Consider the following 6000-nt stretch of genomic DNA (forward strand, 5'->3'; position numbering starts at 1 on the left):
CATACAAATTAGTTACTCAGTTGATATCCATCAGTGTGCTCGCATCACTCACAGTAAAATGTATTAAATAATTAAATAAATAAATAAATAAATAGATAATGAATGAATGAATGAATTATTTATTTATTTACTACAAGTTAAAGACAAGCTACAAGATAGTAATTTGACACGTGATAAGACTTGATGTGAGTAATATAAAGTTTAAAGAAAATATGATATAATACGTTGCTTGTTATTTTCACGCTACAACCCGCGAAAAAACACCGACGCATTTGCTTGCTCGTGGTAGGCAGGAAAGAGGCAAGTTGCATGCAAATACATACATTGTAATTAGCGTCAGTAACTTATCAAAGCATTTATAAACATCACATGGGCCAGGATACCATAACTTGTTAACGCTGATAGAATACTACATCTTATAACAATTAAAGTATGACTGTTAGTGTTACATTTTAACTTCCACAGATATACACAAACTGATAAAAGGGTCGCCTGAACCTACATCAGTAGCATCCCTGTTGTTTTTGTATCAGATGTATTGTTGTTGCTTTTACCTAATTTGGCATTGGAGCAAGTCTTTTCTTTCAAGTAAACACACCGGTGTTTTTTCGTGGGTTGCATTATTATTACCGAGCTAGAGTGACCACTGTTTGACAACGATGCCATTTTTTGATGTTATACTGTAGATAAGAGTGGTGACCAACTCATCACTAGAATTTCCAAGTGTCACAGTTTGTAATACCAATAAACTTCGACGATCTGTCATAGCTGAGTCTCCTCACAAAGCAATGCTTGCAGTCGATGGTGGTACGATTCTGCCATATTACAGTAAGTATTTTTGCATTTATATAACTGATTATATGATTTAACATTGGAAACTGATTTTTAAAGTTACCACTGTCGCATGTGTATTGCTTATCGTTTCCTATGAAATTCCATATTAAAGGGGAACATAGGTGTGGCTGATTTTGTCCAGGCTGTTTTTGTTGATGTCCAGTGAGTCATAAAAAATTGTTTTCGTCACTCCACATCTTAAGAGCGAAACGAAATTATTCAAATTATCCCTGAACCAACATCTGTACCCTGTGGTACGGAATTCTGGGTATGGTGCCCAACTACATATGCTGACTGTTGTTACCAGTACCCATATCAATCACTCTGTCAATTGTTTCTACTACATCTAATTCATCGATTACTTCTACCTAATCAATCTGTAAGGCAGATACAATAGATACAGACACTAATGCTCTCGGTGACATCAGCATAGGTAATTGGGCACCAAGCCCAAAATTCTCTACCCCAGTATCCAGCAGTCGGTAAATGGCTACATTTGAAAAATTCTATTTCTCCTATTTTTAGAGAAGTCGCGTGATGCAAACTGAGAGCTAGAGATGGCGGCAGTGATTTTTCGAGACGCACTGGCATCAATTAAAGAAGTTAGGACAAAATCAGTCTCGTCTTTTCCCCATAGATCTTAGAGCGGACATATATTTATATAATCTTTGTCAGTATTTTTATATTCAAAGTCTTCAATCTCGTAGGAAATTGCTGGATGCAGTCTTTTTATATAAATGCTTAAATGGCTCTTTTAACTCACTGTATATTGTTGCCAATGTTCCGTTTCATGTGCCATCCAGGAATCTCCGTTCCCACTACACATTTAAAATGGCACGTTTTAATTCTACTCAAAGGAAAAACTCATTTTTACCTAGGACCTTCAATTTTATCAACACCTTGCAAAACACTGACATATTTTCAAGTCTCAGTACTTTTAGAAAAGATGACCTAAATGAAATAGTTGATGTGTGAACTTAACGCATTTTCGGTAATTTTTATCTTCTTTTAATTTATTTTATTTCTATTTTTACTATTTTTGTAAATATTGTATGTATTTTAGTCTTTCCAATTTCAGAGTGTCTGTAAATGGGGTAATCCTGTAGACATCTCAAATAAATAAATAAATAAATAAATTAATTAATTAATTAATTAAACTTCGTTGACATTTCTGATACTGCTTAGGCCCATGTATAGCGGGAGATTTTGCTTGCACTAGTGGACAGTACTGCATCAAGCGATATTTAGTATGTGATGGTGTCAGGCATTGTACTGATGACAACAGTGATGAGATTGACTGTTACTATGGTAAGTCGTATTTTGCAGTATCTATAGTCAATGTGCTGAATTTGCTTTGGGCCAATATTCTGACCGTTGTGTTTCATTTCTGGACACAAACGACGATTTTCTAGGCGTATGATTGGTTGTATGTGACATAAGCATTCTTTTTACCTGTTGCACATAGTTATCCACTATTTCCATGTATCTGGCAGTGCGAATTTGGTGACGTGTCTGAAAAAGGAGTGCATACCCAAAGCAACTTTGATACAAGGGAAAACAAATTAAAACCAAATTAATTTCACATAATTAATAAATAAATTCATGGGACACTATCAAAAAGGGAAAGCGTGTGTTTGGATTTTTGTGATCGCATCCAGGGAAATTTTTAATATGGTTGCGGGTGAACTATGACAGTTGGAAAGTATACCAAGAGTGAGTAATCGACACACGGTTTGCTATACTAAATAAAAAAAGTTGTTTGGTTCCGGTTACTCGACCCACCTAGTTTTTCACGCCGACCCTAAACTCTTTTTATAATTACGTATTCGAGAAAAATAATAATAAAATCGAGAAAATCGTGAAGAAATAGTGGGTGCGGAAACTACCATCAACTTCAAAAGACAATGTAAAAATATTTTTCCAATCTGTAATGACTGTACATCTGATAGGAAGAAATAAAGAAGGCAGAGACCATTTGGAAAACAATGGAAAACCTGAGCTATACACTCACACATAAAAACTATATAAAATAAAATAAAAAATCTACCTACCCCACCTATCTTAAAATTGAATGTAATCGGAACCACACAATTTTTCTTACGCCATAGTAGTCGATGTAAACTTGATTTTGATACAGGAACGTGTGGTTCTGACCAGTTTCGATGTCCCAACGGAAGTGCGAGCGGCGTTTGTATTTCTGAAAGGTTGCACTGCAATAGACATAAAGACTGCTATGAGGGTGAAGACGAAGATGGATGTGGTAAGAGTATTATTTTAGTAATTAACATATAATTTGAATAACAATATTTATATGCATGATGAATAATAAATCAGTCATTTTAGGCATAGATAAAGAGACGCTGTAATATGTGTTCTGAGTCACTACATCTTTTCCGACACCGTATCACAACATCCTTGTTCAAACAATGCCGCCACCAAGATTATATTACAGTGACATGCTAGTAAACATATCATTAACATTTTGCAACACTTGCTTTTGTTGACACGAGTTATTGTACAAACGACTACCACCATCAACGTCGTACTACAGTTGTTATATCTGTATTATTATCAAGACACACTAGTAAATAGTTTACTCCTCAACTTTCATATTTTATCGACGACTGTTTTTGCAGCAAATTACCATTAAACTTGCAAATACTATATTGTTGAAAAAAGTAATAATAACCACAGGCATTTCTGTACACTATAATGGTGAAAAGGGCATTTCTATGTTATCAATTTAGAATGCAAGAGTTCTGAATTCAGTTGTACTGTCAAAGGAGGCTGCATTCCTAAACTTCAACGTTGTAATGGAAATGTTGATTGTACGGATGGATCTGATGAAGAAGGCTGTCCAAGTAAGTTTATCAATATGACATCGTGAACATTATGACGAGTAACAAAACAAGACATCCCACGTCAGTCAATTAGCGAAACAAAATATGTCACACCATAAATATAGAGCTAGCTTTGATAAGATTGTTGCATAAATTGAAAGTGGTACAAATACATTTATAAAATGGAAATTTATGAGTAAGCACAATTGACATATCGTAGACTTTTACTTAGCAACTGCTCATCACCCAGTAGATGTTTTTGAATGCAAACGTAGGGTACCGGAAACCCAAGGAGTCTCGACAAGTACATGTATATATTTTTGAAAGGGTCGGGACCCAGCACATGTTTGTCAGTACTAGTGAAACCTATGGGGTGGAGATCCGGTAGATGTTTTGTGAATGCAACCTAAGGGGCTTAAAATAATAATGACAAGGTACTATGTTCATCAAATATGTAGTAACTGTTATCAACTTTGAGACAGTTAATTTCTTTATATTTAACTTCATATCATCATTTCTTTGTTTTGTCTTGATTTTATTTGATTTATGTTATTTGATGTTTTATTTCAAATTCCGGTTTGCAAGTAATTGTATTATGACGATACCTTATAATTTTTATGTGTTTGTTATCGTGTTTAGTCTGTAATTAATTTTTGTCATACCCTCATTAGCAAAAGACTGCACCAATGCCTTTGTGTGCTTAGCGGATGGTTCTTGCCTTCCACAAGAGTATCAATGCGATGGTAGCCGTGACTGTCCTGATGGTTCCGATGAAAATGGCTGTCCGACAAAGACCAATTCTCTGTTCGGTTCGTCTTCATTTTATACAACCAATTTACAAGTGTTCGTCACGTTACTTAGAGCGCCCTCAACTACGCAAAGCCGTACTGCCCTTCTGTGATCACATGATTATAGAAAATTTCTATCAGGTCATTTGGTATCCTGTTATGCAGTTAATTGAGTTTAAGGTGTACAAGTCATTAAAACTTTCTCGAAACACGTATATCAAGTAATGATAACTGTCTTTTTACAAATTATTTGGCTTACAGTTTGTACAGTTCTCTCTTAGCCTGCCTGTCCCTCCCTCTCCCCTCTTAGTCTGTCTGTCTGTCTGTCTGTCTGTCTGTCTGTCTGTCGGTCTGTCTGTCTGTCTGTCTGTCTGCCTCTTATATATATATATATATATATATATATATATATATATATATATATATATATATATATATATATATATATATATATATATATATATATATATATATATATATATATATAGGAAGTCAGTGGTAAGATTTGTCCGTAGTACAGTGCTCGATAGGTAGAAGAAAATCAAGTCGGGTTTTTCGTCTCTACAAGCTTGTTTCGTGAGTAAATCACTCGTCAGGAGATGTTGATGTACAACATCTCCTGACGAGTGATTTACTCACGAAACAGGCTTGTAGAGACGAAAAACCCGACTTGATTTTCTTCTACCCTCAACATATATATATATATATATATATATATATATATATATATATATATATATATATATATATATATATATATATATATATATATATATATATATATATATATATATATATATAGTTTTGGTAGTACTGGAACTCTTTCTTGGGTGTAACTCGGAGTTTCACGCATATTGCGATCATCATACACTCTGTGTCTGATGATCGCAATATGCGTGAAACTCCGAGTTACACCCAAGAAAGAGTTCCAGTACTACCAAAACTATTACGCTCTGCCACTGCGGTATAGAGCACTTTCTTAGCAGATTGATACTCACCGAGTTATATATATATATATATATATATTGTAAATAATGTGCACATGTGAACAATAGCCCACCAGAACATAAGTGATGCTCCAGTAGGCCAATCGAATGGTTCACTGCAGCTCATATATGTATGTATGTATGTATGTATGTATGTATGTATGTATGTATGTATGTATGTATGTATGTATGTATGTATGTATGTATGTATGTATGTATGTATGTATGTACCTACATACGTACGTGTAGTGTCCTATTGAAATGCCAAAGCTATTCTTTTCGAGCATCATTTTGATTACATATTCCGAACCTGTACCACCAAAGGCTTGTTAAGGACAATTTGAGTGGCTCGAATTTTTTAATAAACTCATATAGACTTTTCTTGTCTTTCTGCTATTTGTAGGGTTTTGTCCAAGCGACAAATTTCAATGTCCGGATGGACAGTGTATTCCATTTGCTTGGATTTGTGATTACGCTAACGATTGCTCTGACGGATATGATGAAGCCGAGGATTTTTGTGGGACGGGTGGCAGTGGTAGTGGTAGTGGTGGT

General features: G+C 34.8%; 1 protein-coding gene across 1 annotated transcript in view; it reads left to right on the forward strand.

Annotated features, from left to right (window-relative positions):
• Positions 1-5529, forward strand: part of LOC144438298 (epithelial splicing regulatory protein 1-like) — a 143871-nt gene extending 138342 nt beyond the window's left edge. The window contains exon 15 of the mRNA XM_078127356.1: positions 5518-5529. The gene's annotated coding sequence lies outside the window, so the exon portion shown is untranslated. The remainder of the gene's footprint in view (positions 1-5517) is intronic.
• The last annotated feature ends 471 nt before the right edge of the window (positions 5530-6000 follow it).

The sequence above is a fragment of the Glandiceps talaboti genome, chromosome 7 (assembly GCF_964340395.1).
Source record: "Glandiceps talaboti chromosome 7, keGlaTala1.1, whole genome shotgun sequence".
NCBI classification, from domain to species: Eukaryota; Metazoa; Hemichordata; class Enteropneusta; family Spengelidae; genus Glandiceps; species Glandiceps talaboti.